At 38.7% G+C, this 19,113-nt stretch overlaps 1 protein-coding gene across 8 annotated transcripts in view; it reads left to right on the top strand.

Annotated features, from left to right (window-relative positions):
* Window positions 1–19,113, top strand: part of LOC144313014 (uncharacterized) — a 146,267-nt gene that overhangs the window by 50,412 nt on the left and 76,742 nt on the right. The gene's annotated exons all lie outside the window — the stretch shown is intronic.

Genomic DNA, 19,113 nt, shown 5'->3' with positions numbered 1-19,113 from the left:
ACCTGTTTTGGTTACATTTGTCTGCAAGACAGGACAAGACTACCCAGCGTTGCATTCTTACTTTGCAAGAGAGATTACTTGACTAGCTATTTTCGGACACTCTTTGTAGGAATTTGCGGATGTGGGAATTTAGCTAGCTTCCCCTGTGGTGTTTGCTCAATTCTGGCCATATTAGACTCAAATCCTCTGGGTCAGGATCTATGCCTGCTTACTTATTTTTTGGAAGGACACACAAGAACATCTTGTGTAACTTTATTAGTAACGCTATTTGATAATGACAGAAATAAATTACAGCGGTAGAGGGCAGGATGGGACGTATCAGGTGGGATTTGGAGGAGTCCTGAATGAAGGGAGATTTATGTAAATGTGGTCAGTGTTAGGAAAACGAACGAGGGGTGATGAGGAATCTGATAGGAAGCTGTTTGTCTCCTCTAGACCTGCTGTTAGTATGTCAAGGCAGAGCTGGTTTCGTGAACTAGTGGCTTCATGATAGGAGCTGTGGTTACAAGGGGACTGAAGTGTAGCATCCGATGGGGAGGAAATATCCTGACCTTCCTCTCCTCTTACCCATGAATTTCTTGCTCACATTGGCCAAATTCTATACATAGCTGAGGACAAGGGCACCTAGATTATACAGCCCTTAGGGGTCGGCCCCCCTAGAGCCCAGATCATGGGAGAGACAGGCAGGCAGCAATTCTAGAAGGCCAAAAAAAGAAAAAAAAAAAAGAAAAGAAAAAAAAAAGAAAGAAAGAAATGAGCATGCCTCTAATTCCTAATGCTGAGAGATCTTACTGTGAATGGATTTTCATTTTATTGAATCCTTTTTTGGCATATGTTGAAAAATAATCCTATGTTTTTCTGTAATGCAGTGAATTACAAAATAATTAGTTCTTTTTTTCTAGGATAAATCCAACATGGTCTAAATATATTACCTGTTATGTTTACTGCTGGTTTTGCTGAGTTAATGTTCTGTAGAGCATTTTTCCATCTGTATTCATGAGTGAGGCTGCCCTTGTGATTTTCTTCATTGTACTTCTCTTGATTAAATTTGATAACAAGATGAGGTTGGCCTCTGAACATGATTTTGAGTGTTTTCTTCCTCTCTCTTTTTTTCTTGTCACAAGGAAGAACTTGTATGAGCTTGGAATTACCTGTCTTCTGAATGATAGGATTCTCTAGTAAAGCTATGTGGGTCTAGTAATTTTGTGTGATTGGGAGATTTTATCTACTGATTTAATTGCTTTAAAGGATATAGAAATGTATCTTTTCAAATAACTTTTAATAAGTTGTATGTTTTCACAGAATTTACCCTTTTCACTCAATGTTTTCAAATATATTGACAAAAAGTCATTCACTTTTTGTGTTTAGAATTTTATGTCATGTTTTAGTAAATGTCTGTATTCCTAATAATGCTTTTTTCCTTGAGCCCAATTTTGTCAAATAATTTAGTTAGTAATTACCTGGTCATTTTTTCCATCTTTTGACTTTAATATTTCTGCTTTAAAATGATGGGTATATCTCTTATGAATAGCATGTAACTGGATTTCTAAAACCATGAAATTTAATATATAAACAAAAACATGATTATATTGCTCAATGTATTTTTATAAACTAGACTCAGTTGTGTAACCAATACCCAGGTGAAGAAAGAAAACCTTACTGCTCCGCCAGATGCCCCATCTATATCCTCCTTTCTAGTCTTGTCTTCCCCTTCCTCTCACCAGGGGCAACCACTATTCTTATCTCTAACCTCATGGACTAGTTTCTCGACTGTTTTTGTGCTTTATGTAAATGCATTATACTGTCTTTTGTGTCTACCTTCTTTTACTCAAGATGTTTGAGAGGTTCATCCATCTTGTTGTATATAATTGTAGGTCATTCATTCTTATCATTGTATAGGATTCCATTGCATAAAATACACCGCCATTTATGTGTCCATTCTACTGTAGAATTAGTGTTTAAGAAGTTTCTTTGGGCTCTTACTAATATGTTGCTCAGGAAACTTTAGTCCATGACATTCTGTGAAGTAGCATTTCCATTGGGTATATACCAAGGCTTTAATTCATGTTATTTATTCTAAATATTGATATATTTGTATTAATTCTTTCCATCGTATTATGTGCCTCTTATTTGTACCATTTTGATCCATTTCTTTTTTTCTTTCTTGCTTTTTCAATTATTTGAGGGTTTTGTTTTTTTTTCCCATTTTCTCCCCTCTGCTTTTCGGGAAATTATATATTCTATACCCATTCTTCTTGTGGCCACTCTGGCTATCTTAACATATACACTTAATATAGTAAATTTTATCTCTGCTCTTCTCTTGAATAATAAAAGGACCAATTTTGTTCATATCCCCATTTAGTTTATAAGCTCTTCCTGTCCAGTATTTTCATTTTGGCCTATTAGTCATCTATCATACACTGGGAATTTTTATTGTTTGTATTATGTCAATATTTGCTTGGTATTACCTACATATTTACCAATATATTTACATATTGTTTCTTTTATTGCATCATAGATCTTCCATCTAGCATAGTTTCTTTGTACTTAAAATTCATTCCTTAAAATGTCCTTTTAAGAAGTCTTTTTGGGAGTGAACTCCCTAGGTTTACGATTGTTTAAAACTGCTTTATTTTCCCCTCAGTTTTGAAAGTTTGCTGGTGTCTGGTTCTCATTCGACTAAGCATCTGCCTTCGGCTTGGGTCATGATCCTGGGGTCCTGGGAAGGATCCCCTTGTTGGGACCCTGTTCAGCGGGGAGTCTGTTTCTCCCTCTCCTTCTGCCCCTCCCCCTCTGCTCATGTTGTTTTTCTCTCAAATGGATTAAACAGCAGGTGAGACAGAACTGAGGAGATAACTGATAAATCTGAATATAAATAAATAATCCAAGATGCCATTCAGGAGCATCTGAAGGCGAGGTTAAAAGGCATACAAGTAGCATGAGAAAATGAAGACAGATTCAATCAGAGTTTCAGAAAGAGATAATAGAATCTTCAAAAAGCAATAGCCAAGGAAATAATTGCAGAATGTTCAAGAATTATTGAAATACACCAATCTTAAGAACCTGGAAGCCACTTGATTTTCAAGCAGGATAAATACACATAAATCTAGTCTAAGATGCATCATAGTGAAGTCGCACAATACCAGAGGAAAAGAGATCTTAAAAGTAGCCAGAGATAATTAACAGCTCACTCTCAACAAGCAGCAATGTCAGCTTGCTCTTAGCAGCAATACTAAAAGCCAGAAGGGCATAAAAACATTTATGTATTCTTTTTTTTTTAAGGTTTTACTTATTTATTTAACTTTGAGTTATATATTTAATTTCTAGTTCTTTTCAACTCATTTTGAGTCTTACTGTTTATAGTTTCTTGTCTTTTGTTTATATTTTCACATTATTATTTTGTTTCTTTAAATATAATGATGTAATTTTGCATTTTATTTTTATTTATTTAGTTTTTTGTTTTGTGTTTTATATTACACATTTATGAAGTTTTGGAGGGCTGTTTAATTTAGATGTTAATCATTGTGTTTTTTTGTGTGTGTGCATGTTTTACGAATTTTGACTGTGGGCTGTTCATGTTCTTTGGATTTTTTTTCTGTGGTACTTCTTTGAGTCCTGGTATAAATTGAGTTCCTCACAATGTTATTTGTATTTGCTCCTTTAAGTCATTTGGCAGTTGTATTTCATCAGCCAGGTTAGGCTAGATTAGGTGAAATAGCAAAATTGCCCTAAATCTCAGTTTCTTGACATACCCCAGGTTGATTTTTTGTTTATTAGAAGTCTGTTGTAAATTGAGGGAACTATTGAGGGTTTGTTATCTCCATCCAAGTGAGTTTCCAATACCTTGCAGATGTTTTATCTGGAACACACATCCATGTTGGTAAACACTGTTGGGGAACACAGAGTTAGACCATTTTTTATCAGGTCTGCTTTTCTTCTGTCCAGAAGTAATTTGTGTCTCATCTACTTATAGTCCATTAGTCAGAACTAGTCATGTGATCCTGCCCACTTGCAAGGAAGCTGAGGAAGCCCTTGAGGTTTCAGTGAGCACCGTTGACTCTGCCACAACTAAATCCTGCAACACTTGATTTAAATTCTCCACTTGAAACTTTTACATCAAAAAAGGTAAATCCCAAACAAAATCTGTGTGGCCGTCCTCTTGGAAAAACGAATTCTTACAGGTGATTTTTCCTTCATTTTGTATCCAGATTGAGATAAGGGTTTTCTCATGTTGTCCTCTTTGGCGTGTAAACATCTATTACTTGTTTAATCTAACACTCAGAAAGCACTACCCTTTGAAGTTCCAGGTTTATGTGGAGCTCTTTTATTAGATTCCCTAGAGACACCCTATCTCTTGCATCATGTACCATGTGCAGCAACCAAGTCCAATGGAAGCCCCAAATCTTTATGGTGTGGAAGCTAACCTCAGGGAAAAGTTGATTTTCCCTTTTCCATTTACCTGCTAAGAGTCCTGCTTACAATTTTTTTGTGAGATCAGCGTGTTGCTTATGTTTTTGACAGCTCAGCAATGCATTTAAAATGATGCTTTAAATTTTTCCTCAAAAAAAATTTAAATAAATAAAATTTTCCTCAGCATTTTAATGGTTTCCATCAAAAGCATCACTCAGGGTATCTAATCTGCCATATTATCGGAAGCAGGAGTCCAGGAGTGATAGAATTTTAAATTATTTAGTATATTCTTAGTCATATATTATTTAATTTTGTACCTATAATATCTCCCTAGTTAAAGCCAGGAGGAATTAGATATATTTAATTTGAAATAAAACTTAATGAGTAACATAAAAGTGACTGAATATCTGCAACTGCACTTCAAGATGACTTTTAATAGTTCTATAAGTTATATTCGTTTTTGCCAATTAGTGTAAGGCTATAAAATCATCTTTAATATTTCAAAAATAAACATTAGAGAAAATATAAGTAAATTTGATTTGAATTTTCATATAGTAATAGAAAATAATTTCTGTATCTTTAATGGTTATTTACAAAAAACGGTGATTGAAAATCCTTTTTTCTGATCTTGTTATTTAAAATGAAACAGATGTCTAAGAATAGGGCAGTTGATTTTTTTGTAAACCAAGATGAAATAATTAGAGATTATAACATTTTTTGTGAATTTCAGTTAAATAAAACAACCAAACTTACGCTACATTTTCATACTTATCAAAAGCAAATATGATATCGTTTAAAATAAATTTGTCAGCAAATTGTGCATTTCTCTTACCTGATTTAAATCTAATTAAATCATATTCATCTCTAATTATCTGTGAAAAGCCATGTTTAATGTTTGGGTATATTCAATTTATGAATCTTCATTTTTATTTTTAATCATTTTTTTGAGTATAGTTGACACACTATGTTACATTAGTTTCAGTGTACAACAGTGATTTGACATCTCTGTGTTATGCTATGCTCACAATCTAGAATATTTTAATTTAATCACACTTAATAAACTTCATTGCAAAAAGGGACAAATGATTAAAACACTTCCTAATATGGTTCACAGATTATGGATAACAATGAAAATGGTCTGAGAACTAAAACAGAATAGAAAGGCCGCTATACTTGAGTCCCGGATTGCATCAGTGAGGTGAAATTGTGAAGCAGGGAAGGTGAATGCCTTTTAGTCAGGAGCAGCAGGGGGACAAGGAGAGCTGCTGAGTAATCCCAAAGGTGGGAAATGAAATTGTCTTCACACTCACAGGGACAAGGAGATAACTCAGTTGTTAGACCTGCATTGACTGCACTGTATCTTGATCTAGTCTCTTTCCAAAGACTTTATTTTCCATGGTGGGATGGGGGAGTGGAAAATGGGAGGGTGGAGAAAGAAGTGGAGTCCAGCATCTGCATGCCTATCCTCCTTATTTCTGCTCTTTACAAATAGATTCCCATCGCTTTATTTTTCTTCCAGCTTTATTGAGATATAATTGACATACAACAATTTTATAAGTTTAAAGCATCAATGTGTTGATTTGATATTTATTGCAATATGATTATTGCTATGCATTAGCTACTCATCATGTCACATAATTACTCTTTCTTTTTTTTTTTAATTAGAGCATTTAAGATTTACTCTATCAGCAACTCTCAAGTATGACACAGTATTGTTAACTATAATCACAAATGCTGTGTATTATGAAAATCCCAGAGCTGATTCTTTCAGCTGGAAATTTGTTCTCTTTGACCAACGTTTCTGCCAGCCCCTGATAGCCACCATTCTACTGCCTGTTTCTACAAGTCCACGTGTAAGTGGGATCATAGAATATTTGTCTTTCTCTGTTTGACTCATTTCATTTAGCATAATACACTCAAGGTCCATCCATATTAGACCTCCACTTCTATAACTCAAATGTGTCTTACTCTTTTTTGGGGGGGTGGTGGTAAATCTAAGATAAGCTTAGCAAAGACTGAAGGAATCAAATCTATGCAGAAAGTTTAAAGGAGGCCAGATAAAAGAAAAACCCTGAGTGAACAGGCTCATTTGTAGCACGATTGTTTACTTACTGCATTGTTTAGCTGAAAGGAAAGACTTTTCTTCAGGAGTATCAGGCACTTGACATAGAAATCAGCACCCATTTAGACATGGGTGACAGAGTTCTCTTCTTGAACCAAAAGGATATTTAGATGAGACCCAAAGGGAAAAGAAAGGCCTATTAAATTTTCCACTCCATAATGCAGTAGCAATCACCCCCAGCTTTCTGTAAATAATACAGATTTATTAAAACTTGTCAACTCTATCATGTACATACAGTCTGGTAAAGCTGCATATCTAAACTTCCTTACTTGTTTCCAAATTTTCTACCCAATGTTTGCTAATCTGAACCTGAGCCATGGTTCATTGGAGGACCCCAGCAGATTTTGTAAAGGTCTTGTTTGTGTTTTTAGGATAGAGTGGTCAAGGAAAAGAGAATTGTCTTCTGTAAAAATGAATTACTATTTAAATTTTTTGTATACTTCCCCTGTCATATCACATAGAAAGGACACATCCTTTGTGCTTACAGGAGGTCCTGCTGTAGAATAGACTGTAATGAATATTTAGTTAGGTCAGTGAGAAGATTCTGTATAAAAAATGCCCCTTACTGTTATTCCAATGTTGCTAAATTAAATAGATTTTTCAACTTTTAATGGCTAAAACTGTTGAATAACAATTGCAGGAGATCAAGAATTTGTCCAAAAACGATATCTTTGTGAGAGATAGTGCACAGAATCCCTTTGCTATGGCTGAGTGTTTACATTAACCCAAAATATTTGGACTTATTGAACCAGAAAGGGAAGGACGTGGCTGAGTCCAATTGGCTCTCTGCTACTTTGGTGATGAGATGGGACTCAGGTGTCAGGTGTCTGCAGTCTGATGCTTCTCTCACCTGTGAAAACAAAAGTTCCTTCAAGGTATTAGAAATCCAGGGTCTACACCAGTGTTGTTCAATAGAAATATAATGTGAGCTACATATGTAATTTATAGTTTCTGGAATTCCCATATAAAATATAGTAAAAAGAAACAGGAGAAATTAAATTTAATAATATATTTCATTTAATCTAAAATATCCAAAACACCATTTCAACATGTAATCAGTATAAGAATATTAATGAGATATTTTACAATCTATTTTTGCTCTGTCTTCAAAATCCATTGTTCATTTTACATGTACAGCATATCTCAACTCTGATTAGCCACATTTCAAGTGTTTACTTGTTGTAGCTGATGGCTACCATATTGGATGGTGCAATCTAAACCCTGAGTCTACTTTCTCTTCCACTGGTTCCAGAGGGATCCCTATGGTCTAGGTTTCTTTTAACCAATGAGGGCTCCAATTCACTGCAAGGATTATAACCTGCCTTTCTGATATAAGCAATGAGTTTTCTGCTCAGATGAAGGCTAGGTGCTTTTAAGACTAGAGAACCATGAAGGGCATCTGGGTGGCTCAGTGGTTGAGCATCTGCTTCTGGCTCAGGTCGTGATCCTGTGGTCCTGGGATCAAGTCCTGCATCGGGCTCCCTAAGGGGAGCCTGCTTCTCCCTCTGGCTATGTCTCTGCCTCTCTCTCTGTATCTCTGATGAATAAATAAATAAAATCTAAAAAAAAAAAAAAAAAAAAAAAAGAAAGACTAGAGAACCACAAGATGCAACTAAGCCAGTAAGCTCAGACCACTTCAGTATAAGAGGTAACAGAAGCCCATAGCCACTGGGCAGAGCCATTCACACATTTCACTTTGCAGCTCTGGTCTTTGAAGCTTTTGGAATTCCTCTGCCCAGCCTCCTGACTACACATCCAGGCCACTGTGCTAGGTTTCCCACATGTCTGACCACATGTGTATACTCTCTTTGGGGCTTTCTGCTTTGTGTGACTCTATCAGATTTGACTTCCCTTATCTTACTTAATTCCCGATGTTTGGGAGGCTCTTATCCTACTGTCTTACAATACAAATTTACCTCTTGCTTTTTCTTGACTTCTCGGGTCAGATTCCTGGCACCCTGAGATAATCTCTGACAAATCCCCATAGTACCTACATTGGTGCAGACCACCCAGGTTTTCTAGTCAGCTTGGCAGAACAGAGGAAATAAGTGTAGATAGACAATCCTGTTTATTAGATTTAGCAGCCTGAATAGCAGCCAGTATAGCACAGGCTCAACAAGATAGAAGTTCCTTTCTTTCCTCTGTAACATCCAGAATCGGGTGGTTCAGGGCAGGTACAGTGAGTGGCTGTGCTCCATGAGGAGCGCCAGAAACTCTTCTGTTGCTCTGTTATCTCTAGGATGTTGACTTTGCCCCCTGGTCTAATGTGGGATTATTTTTGCCAGGATTATTTTCAAGAGCAGTGCGATATAGGGAGAAGAAACAGAACTGGCTTATTCTTCAAGGACATAGCTTGGAAATTGCTTTCAGAATTTCTTCTCACATTCCTGTGGCCAGATTTTAGTAATGTGGCTGTAATGTTTCCTATGTAAGCTACTCAGGAAAGTGGGATAAGTGGTCTTTATTCTAGGTGGTCTCCTATCCAACTAGAAATGGAAAGTTCTGTTTCTCTGAGGAAGGAGGGAAGAATGAGTGTTCAGGATCAAGGAGTGGCCTCTGTCTCACACAGGAGATGTAGTCTGTCATAGGTTAGCTCCTGTAATGACATGTATAGCACTTTTCAATAATTATAGAGCAGTGCTCTTCTCAAATAGATGAGGAAATTCATGAAGAGATGCCAAATGTGACAAAGGCAGTGGTTCCTTATGATCCCTGGAATTTGAATGGGTGGGATAGAAAAGGATTAAAATGGGGACCAAATAGACTCTAATGTGACATAAGAATCTCATTGACCAGGGAGTGACACGGTAGTGGATTAGCAGAGTCCAGTCAACCAATTGTTCTTGCTCCTTTGGCCTTCCTGAGTTAAATCCTCTTTCATGGAATCATCTAGCTATTTATTCTATTCCAGTCAGTGGAATTTATATATCATTGTCACCACTGTAAACTTAGGGAGAAGGGAAGGAAGTGGCAAAGTGCTGACAGCAAAGAGAGAAGGGAAGAAGTTGGTGGATGTGAACAGTTGAGAAAAAAATATGTGAAAACTTTTCATCTTAAGAAAAAGAAAAGCTGCGCCACCCAGGGAGCTGGTACCTCCCTGGGTGGCGCAGCGGTTTAGCGCCTGCCTTTGGCTCAGGGCGTGATCCTGGAGACCCAGGATTGAATCCCACATCGGGCTCCTGGTGCATGGAGCCTGCTTCTCCCTCTGCCTATGTCTCTGCCTCTCTCTCTCTCTCTCTGTGTGTGTGACTATCATAAAAAAAAAAAAAGCTGATAAATATAAATTAAAAAAAAAAAAAAAAGAAAAAGAAAAGCTGCAACAGACTCTGGGGCTAATACTTTGTGGGGGGAGTACTCCAGTAGAACATTCCGGAATAAAGTTCTCATATTGTGTTACTGTCTGTTGCCCAGGAGCATCGCTTGTTGCTCCATCTCCAACATCTCATGGTGAACTGTCACACGAAGGGGCACATGAATAATGAACCACGAATGCACTCCTTGCCCTCTCACCCTGGGTTCTGGGTACCTCACCGCTGTAAGTAGAGCTTGTTTTCCTAATGGAAGGAAAGCCTGTCTTCCCAAATGGGAGTTAACCCCAGGGAAAAGTGACATCTCAGGGTTTGGAGCAGAGTGGGTCCTGAGGGCCCCCCTCACCAGAGTGCACCGTCCCCCTCTGCCCTCAGATCTGCCTGTGGGTCCCTCCTCCCCTCCTACAGCAGCTGTGGTTGCCATAGCACTGCTGGACTCTTTCCACTTCCGGTTAGATTGATTCCACAGCAGTGCCAGAGAGAACAGCCTACCTTGCCAAGGCTGAGACCCGTTAAGAGCAGCTCTTTTCCTTTTCTAGATGTAATGAGTTGGAATGATGCCCACGGGGCTCTTCCCGGGGTGGGTTTTTTTTCCCCCCTCTAAATGGCATTTAGTGGACTTGGGTGTCTCTGATATGTTGCTCTGCCCATCTGCTGATTGTCTTGGCTCACACCAGTTTGGCCTTCTGATAATGAAAGAAGCCAAAAATAGCAGTTGTGAAGCATGGGCTTTTTGATGATTACTTGTACACTGCAGCAGATTGCAGCTTGAACGGAGCCCAGCATAAAGTGACTATCTTCTTTGTATTATTCAACCACCCACTCAGAAAGCAAAAACTACTTGGCACAGTCGTTCTCTGTCCCTGGTGTGTGATCCAACTGTGGAAATCAGAAAGGCTCAATGTCTGTCTGACTGTGAAGTACGTTTCCGACATGGGTCTCCCCCAAATATTTGGACGCTTTCTTCATTTCATCCATCAACCTCTGGAAAACATCTTTAATATCCACGCCCTCCCCCGCCTCACCATGCCTGCTATTTACACACCAATTAGTGAGATGAAGTCAGCTCTCCGCCTGGCTCCATACCATTTAGATATCTCTAATGAATGCATGAGCTCATTTGGAATATTCTTTGGTTTAGGCTGCGTATTATCCCATCTGAATATTATGGCTCTGTTTAGCACAATTCTATACAAACAGAGACTGAAATGTTCAAGGCATGGCCCCTGGAACAGGCTCTCTCGCATACGTGGCTTGTCAGGTGAGGTCAGGGGCATATCCTCCAGATTGGCAAATTCAGATATCCACAGAGTGAGTGGTAGGATGTTTAGATGAGCTACTCATCTTTCCAGGGGACATAAGTCATCAAGTTTGGCCCATTCTTAAAGAGCAAGTTGCCCTGGGAATGTCAGAGCTAAAATATCACTTAATAATAAATCCCAATGACTCAGATGGATGACATCATTTATTGTCAGGTAAAAAAAGATGTTACTTAACCACCACATTTCTCTCCGTTAAATCCCTAGATCATCCAAAGTTGACATGGAGCTTACTTGTCAATTATAGAAGTATTTTATGTTACCAGCAATGTTAGGAAATGTCCCTCTGTATAAGGACACTATTACTTAATAAGGCATAAATCAATGTAGAGGTTTTGTTAAACCCAAGGAGCTGTACATCCAACCCGACTTTTTTTTCATTATATTTTGCTTTTTTCAGATAGTTCCTGGGTTTATAGCTCTCTGCTTTTTCGCATTTGTGTCTCTACTCACATGAGAATAGCACAGAGAGATGCAGCCTTGGGCTTCCTATAGGAGAACTGGACTCTCTACCCTCAGTGCAGCGTGGCCTCTCATGGGGCCTTCCCTGGTCTCAGAGGTAGAAAGCATGGTGGGATGTAAGTGGGACCATAAAACCCAGTGACCAGCCTTTATACTTGGTGTGTGACCTACAGGAAATCACTTCATCTCTCTGAGCCTCACTTTTCTTTTGCATTTAAGGTTTACAACAAGTCCAGGAAACAACAAACAAAGCAGGAGAGTAAGGGCAGAAACACAAGTCAAGGTGGCAAAAAAGTCACATTTATGAACTTCAATTAAGGTAGGAAGGAACAGGTAGAAAAAATAATCCAGGCAGAAAAAGATTACATCTGGTAAGATGATGTGTCAGAATTTGGGAAATGAAAGCAAATAGGTGTTGGAATCTAGACTAGGGTTCTCAGCTAGAAATGAAACCAAGCCAAAGAATATGGGAATCAGTGGCATGCTGTAGGCAAGGGTCTGGCCATGGGTAGGAGACACCAGCAGCCTCAATGAAGCTGACCAGGCTATTTTAAGAAACAGGCTCCTTTATTTGCTTGAAGGAATCTTGGCAAGCCTACAGGCTTGATCCTAGGGAAGATAAGAAAAGATCAGAGATAATGAGACGGGAGACAATTCCTGACACTATGGAAGAAAAAATCCCTTCCCGATGTTGCTCTCTCCTTAGAAACTAAAGTCACTCCTAAAGTAGGGTGTTCCTCATGAATAAAGCAATAATAAAATAATGTGTTTGAAAATAAATATATCCCGCCACGTAATGATTTCATAAAGTTTAGAATTTGTCATTTTTAAAAAAGGTTTTATTTCCATAAAGATGTGAATTTCTGTGACTTCAGAGTTTTAAAAAACAGCATATTATCATCTGGGGACTTGCTTTGTCTACCATTTGGATTGTTCTTAGTAGGCAAATAAGACAATTATGTAAATATTTAGTTACCCAGAACTATAGAGTACAGAACAAGTAGGTTGGGTTTGGTAAACATTTATATGTACTACTGTTTAAAGGGGTGGAGGTGATCTTTTTTTTTTTTAATTTTTTTTAAACTTTTATTTATTTATGATAGGCACACAGTGAGAGAGAGAAAGAGAGACAGAGACAGAGACACAGGCAGAGGGAGAAGCAGGCTCCATGCACCGGGAGCCCGACGTGGGATTCGATCCCGGGTCTCCAGGACCGCGCCCTGGGCCAAAGGCAGGCGCCAAACTGCTGCGTCACCCAGGGATCCCTTTTATAAATTCTTTTTAAACTTTTATTTATTTAGGAGGTGATCTTTTTGAAAACAAGAAATCCGGGACGCCTGGGTGGCTCAGTGTTCGAGTGTCTGCCATTTGACTCAGGTCATGATCCTGGGTTTCCCAGGATCGAGTCCTACATCAGGCTCCCTGGGAGGAGTCTGCTTCTCTCTCTGCCTATATCTCTGCCTCTCAATCTGTGTTTCTCATGAATAAATAAAATCTTTAAACAACAACAACAACAACAACAAAAAGAAAACAAGAAATCCTTTTGTAAGGGGAATGGTACTCCACTAAGATCTAATTTGTAAATTTGTACACTCATCTATCTGGTGAAGTATTACTTAACAGTGTTTTCACTCAGAACGTTTAGTCCTATGGGCACCATTTAAAATATTAAACTGTGCAAAAGATTGAAGACTATTGATATATGGAGGCACATATAACAGATCTTTTCAGTAAATGTCTTACCTTTGGGAACACTCAAAAATTGAATGTTTGATTTCAACCTTTCTGTTGGCTTAGTAATATTCCATTGCATGTGTATATACCACATCTTCTTTATCATTTATATCATCATGGATGGAACTGGAGTGAGTATTATGATGAGTGAAGTAAGTCAATCAGAGAAAGACAATTATTATATGTTTTCACCAGTATGAGGAATATAAGAAACAGCACAGAGGATCATAGGGGAAGGGAGGGGAAATGGAATGGGAGGAAATCAGAGAGGGAGACAAACCGCGAGAGACTCTTAACTCTAGGAAACAAATTGAAGGTTGCTGGAGGGAAGGGATGTCAGGGGGTGGAGTAACCTGGGTGATGGGCATTAAGGAGGGCACATGATCTGATGAGCACTGGGTGTTATATGCAACTGATGATTTACTGAACTTCACATCTGAAACAAACAATGTAGTTATGTTGGCTAATTGCATGTAAATAAAAAAAAATTGAGTGTGCTTTGAACTGAAGGCTTTCAAGGTTGCTCTCTGGAGTTGCCCAGGGATGAAAAAAGTGCCCCAGGATTTTCTATTGTTTGAGAAAGAGAAACATTTGGACTGAAAAAACAGAGGTTTGTTTTTTTTGTTTTTTGTTTTTGTTTTTTTTTTTTTTCTCACGATGTAGGATTCACAAATGTTTTCAGCATCTATTTCATAACTAGTAAAATGAGGGAAGCAAGAATATAATTTTAGGGGGGAGGTGATTTGGATAAGAGCCAGTTTCAGGGAGGTCAAAGATTGAACGATTCAGCACTAGCCAGATCTCTGTATCTCTCAAGCCCTCTGCAGAACCTATGAGAGCTTGTTATAAATCACACATAGAAAAACATCATTCAAAAGGCATGGGAAAGGCACAGAGCTGAGAACCAATCAACTGAGATTTGCCCAGTTTATATGGATATTGGGACACATTTTCCACAGCTTATGAATTCATTTTTTTAAATTTATTTATGATAGTCACAGAGAGAGAGAGAGAGAGAGAGAGAGAGAGAGGCAGAGACACAGGCAGAGGGAGAAGCAGGATCCATGCAGGGAACCCGACATGGGATTTGATCCTGGTTCTCCAGGATCGTGCCCTGGGCCAAAGGCAGGCGCTGAACCGCTGCGCCACCCAGGGATCCCCAGCTTATGAATTCAAAATTAGATATTGCTAAATAGCATCTTATTCCACTTAGCTTTCTTGTGACCTTTTCAGCTTTAAAATGCTTCTAGTTGGAAAGAACAAATGGGCTAATTCATAAGACTCCCTTGGTGCTGTCCAATTCGGAAGCCAAATTTAAATTAATTAAAATGAAATAAAATTAGAAATTCTCTTCTTCCATCACACTAGCCACTTTTCAAATACCCAAAAGTTATATTTTGGTTAGTGGCTACTATACCAGACAGTGCAGATGTGGAACATTTCTGTCATTGAAGAGGAGTCCATCGGATAGTGCTATGAGTCTAGTTGTATAGCCACATCTAAGGACATTTGGAGCAGAAGTCTCATCGTTAAAAATGGATCTTGGGTGAGATCTTCATCTTTAATATAGCATCTTTGAAGATTGAGTCCGTGGGGCTCATCAGGCTTGGATTAGTGAAACTGTAAAGGCAGTTAACTATCTGAGGAATAATCTACCAAAAGTCTGAACCAGATGACCTATGCTTATAAATTAGATGCAAAATGAATAAAGAAGTTCCAGGTGGCTCAGTGGTTTAGCATCACCTTCGGCCCAGGGCGTGATCCTGGAGACCCGGGATCAAGTCCCACATCAGGATCCCTGCATGAAGGGATCCCTTCTCCCCTTGCCTGTATCTGCCTCTCTCTCTCTCTCTCTCTCTCTCTCTCTGTGTCTGTCATGAATAAATAAATAAAATCTTAAAAAAAAAAGTTCTAGTGAAAATTTGCAAAAAGTATGGAGCATAGAATTAAGGCCAAAAAACAACCCAGATTTTAAATACTTGAAGCTCTGTAGGATAAATCCAATGATGGCCATTGTCTTGAACTTGAGAACTTAGAGGTGGTGGAAGGGTGTAAGCAGAGTCCTTCCTTCTTTATTTGGGCCACGGTGGGTGCTGGCACTGCACATGGAGGCCATTAATCCATATTGGACATGCCTCTTTTTGTCTTAGATGCTGGTAGGTCAGCTCAGATTTGTGGCCTTCCTTTCTCCATCATTGACTACTTCATTTGGCAAGAAAACAATTATGAATAAAGAATTGCATAACTTATTCTGGTTCCTGGCATTTTTAATTAACAAAAACAGAAACATGAGAATACATTGGATTTTTTCTTATCTTCTTTTTAGTGCTACAACCATCTATTTTCATTAGAAGTCACAAGGAAGCTTAGCAATGTTATTTATGTATATCTCATTTTCTTTTTAGTAAGCGGCCTAGCATCACAGAAAGATTCCATTGAATGACTCTTCAAGTTATTGACCTCTGGTTAAGAGCTGCTTGGACTGTAGAGATGGGGTAAATTTGATTTGGTTGTGGAGAGGATTTCAAGCTGAAACAGAGCGCAGAGAATTAAAAACTAGAGGCCCAGGGCCATGCTTCTCAACCGAGGATATCTGAAGTCTTAAGTCAATAGGAATCAGGCATTGCCAGCATGTTGGGAAAGTATCATAAGATTCAGGAATGGATTTTCAACCACAAAATCTTTCCTGAAAGTCAGTTTTTTTTAACTGCAATGATAATTTGCTAGGAAGACATGGTGGTCAATTAGTTGTACTCAAACTATTTGTCTTTTAGATAAGAAGAAAACTGACACTGAAAAATGCTTCAGAAACTGTTTTTGTTGTTGTTGTTGTTTTTTAAAGTGCTAACAATCTGTGGAGGAGAAGGAGGTAGAGGTTTTTCTCTTTTAAATAAGTAAAACGTTAAGAGGAATTTCTTGAGATGATTTTTAGTGAATGATACATTTAAAGTGACTTCCATTGTCTTATTTTTACCTCAATCCCAATTTAGCATCTTGATTAGATTTGTTTCAACAAAATCAGTGCATTTCAGTCATATATTTGTATGTCTGTGTGAGACTCAAGCCTCAAAGAAAAGCCTTATAGGACAATCTCTATAGCAAAGGAGACTGAAGTCTTTTTCAGTGTAAAGCCTTGGAATAAGATCTTTTACTTGAATTGGTTAAAGAAATTCCTGAACTTGTACTTTTAGAAGACATAAGAAGTTACTTTAGACTATACAGGTTTAGAGAAATAAATGATAAACCATCAACCTTAAATCAGTAAGATGAGGAAAGAGAGTACATTAGTTTATCTATTACTTCGTATCTATTACTATGAGTCAGGCATTAGGGAGAAGCTCAGCGGGTTGGTTCTAGTTCAGGGCCAGTCATGCAATTGTGATGGAGATGTTGGCCAAGATTGCAGTCATACAAGGCTTGACTGGGTAAGAAGATCTGCTTCCAAGTTTATTACTGAGGTTGTTGACAGGACTCAGTTCCTCACTGGCTATTGGCCTCAATTGCTCTTCACACAGGGGCCTCTTTGTAAGGAAGTTTGAATGTTCTCACAAAATGGTAGCTAGCATCTCCCAGAGCAAGCAATCCAAGAGAAGGAGTGTGAGGCAGAAGTCTTTTATGACCCATTTTGAGAAGTAACATCATCACTGCTGCTGTGTCCTCTTGGTCACATAGACGAACCCTGATAAGACATGGAAGAGACATATGCAAGGGTGTGACTACCAGTACATGAGGATCACTGGGGCTATGCTGAAGGCTGGCTACCATAGAGGGAGTGATCTAGAGCAATGATCTAGTGATCTAGCGATCTAGATCATCAAACTTGATTTTAGTAGATGTGGGTGGTCCAAAATATTTGGCTATAGGACTTTGATTTAAGAGTCAATGTTTCATTTTGTTTCCATATTCCCAGTGAACATATTCATACTTTGAAAATTTGCCTGTGCCTAAACCAGTGGATTTGCAAATATTATCATTCTGCTCTCCAACCTCATAGGAATGATGTTGTAAGAAAGGGTCATACCAGTGTGTGTTGGTCTTATACAGAAAGGAGGTATTTTATAAATTTCCTTTTAAAATCTACATGTAAAGAAAGTTCAAGTACCCCTGCTGAGGTGGCATGTACTGGCTATCCACAATATCCTATCTAGAAGCTTGGGGTTTTGCCTCTTTTTGAATGACTACAGGTTCCTTGAGGCTTGGTGACAGTAGAGTAGCCTCAGAGGTTGAGAGGATTGACTTATTGTCTAGCCCTTAGATTTCTTTCTGAAAATTCACAAAATATGGAAAGGGCAGTGAACTACACAAAACCAGAAGCTATGGCCTTGTCCAAGTGAAGAGGTTTACGTCAATTGATTTATGTGTCTGGAATTATTCTCATAATTTCCAAGGCTGGAAAATTAGATGGATGTAACTTCCAAACAATCAGTTGTATATAAGAAACCAAACAAGAATAAACAAAGGTACAGGTAGGCCTCAAAGATGAACTTGAGGTAGTTTACCTTGTATTTTTATTTCCCACTCATTCATAGGAACACACTTCCTGATCTTCTACATTATTGCACATAGTTTGGGATGCGTTTAGCAAGAGGCCCCGAGATCCACATGTACTCATCATCAGGGCCTCCTTCCATCTCAACATGGCTAATTTTTCAGGCAGAGGCTGGATGCAATCCACCAGTGATTATAGGCTATCAAACCAGATCTGAGTTGGAATCTCGTCCTCAGGGCACCCTCCTTTTTCTTAAGCTCACATCAGCCTTCCTGGGAATTTGCATGGGACCTTCTACTCTCTTTAGCTTTCATGTTCTTTCTGAGGAAACCACTCTATACGTGGCAGCTGCTCAATGGAAGGCTTTCATTGGGAGCATATTCAATATCCCAAATGTAATGCCTCTGTCAATTTGGAGCAGGGGGGTGAGGAAAGATGTCTTATCTTCAGTTGAGTAAGTGACAAACTGAGGCAAAAGGTTAGAAGAGACGGTCTACCTCACTAGCATGGTACCTCCAGGAGGACAGTGAGCCAAATCACTGAACTGCTTTTTAGAGGAGGACAGGTTAGCCATCAGTCACCACCTTGTCCCAAGAAGAGTGATTTTTACTTTCTTATTTACTACAGAATCTGCTTCAAGTCGAAACTTTTAAACCACAGCTCAAAACAATGACTACTTTAGGAAACTTACCAAGAACAAGACAGGCAGTAGCACAGCCTCACAGAAGGAACTGAGAATTGATCTGACAAGTCTCTCTAGGCCATTCTTGGAAAACCCCAGGCTGGTGCTGCTCATATCATCTTATATTCAGAATCTCTCTCTCTCTCTCTCTCTCTCTCTTTTGGGGGGTGGGGTGGGGGAGAGAGAGACAGGTGGGGAAGGAATAGGAGGAGAGAGAGAGAAAGAATCTCAAACAGGCTCCACACCCAGTGCAGACCCTGACATAGGGCTCGATCTCACTCCCCTGAGATCATGACCTGAGCCAAAATCAAGAGTCAGATGCTTCACTGACTGAGCCACCCAGTGCCCCTATATTCAGGATCTTAAGCTCCAAACCATTAGGGGGCAAATTTTTATTCTGGGAGCATTAATGTGCCAGAGATAATAGGAGTCAGGAAACTAGTAGACCAGAAAAACCCACCAAATACTTAAAAATAAGAGCAAAGCTTGTAGAATTGAAGAGAAGACATAGAGGTAATTAGGGACATTCCGGTTATATTTGTTACTACACGGTTTGGATATTTTCTATATGTCCTCCAGATGAACAA

Source organism: Canis aureus, chromosome 4 (assembly GCF_053574225.1).
Source record: "Canis aureus isolate CA01 chromosome 4, VMU_Caureus_v.1.0, whole genome shotgun sequence".
Lineage (NCBI taxonomy): Eukaryota > Metazoa > Chordata > Mammalia > Carnivora > Canidae > Canis > Canis aureus.
Note: the sequence above shows the minus strand (reverse complement) of the source record. Positions and strands in the feature narration are given on the sequence as shown.